Source organism: Vanacampus margaritifer, unplaced genomic scaffold (assembly GCF_051991255.1).
Source record: "Vanacampus margaritifer isolate UIUO_Vmar unplaced genomic scaffold, RoL_Vmar_1.0 HiC_scaffold_170, whole genome shotgun sequence".
Taxonomy (NCBI): domain Eukaryota; kingdom Metazoa; phylum Chordata; class Actinopteri; order Syngnathiformes; family Syngnathidae; genus Vanacampus; species Vanacampus margaritifer.
The window spans coordinates 7,148-7,500 of NW_027520880.1; positions in this window are offsets into that span (position 1 = coordinate 7,148).

The following is a 353-nucleotide window of genomic DNA, read 5'->3' on the forward strand; positions in this document are numbered from 1 at the left end:
CGCTTGCCAAGGCCGAGATAAGAGCACTATGGGCGGCCTGCCTCAGCACATTTGGCCCCCCCCAAATCCTGGTTCTCAAAAATTTTCAAAGTCTGCTCTTTTCGAAATATTTTCAGAGTGCCACTTCCCAGGGGGATTCTCGCTTGCCAAGGCCGAGATAAGAGCACTATGGGCGGCCTGCCTCAGCACATTTGGCCCCCCCCAAATCCTGGTTCTCAAAAATTTTCAAAGTCTGCTCTTTTCGAAATATTTTCAGAGTGCCACTTCCCAGGGGGATTCTCGCTTGCCATGGCCGAGATAAGAGCACTATGGGCGGCCTGCCTCAGCACATTTAACCCCCCCCCAAAATGCGC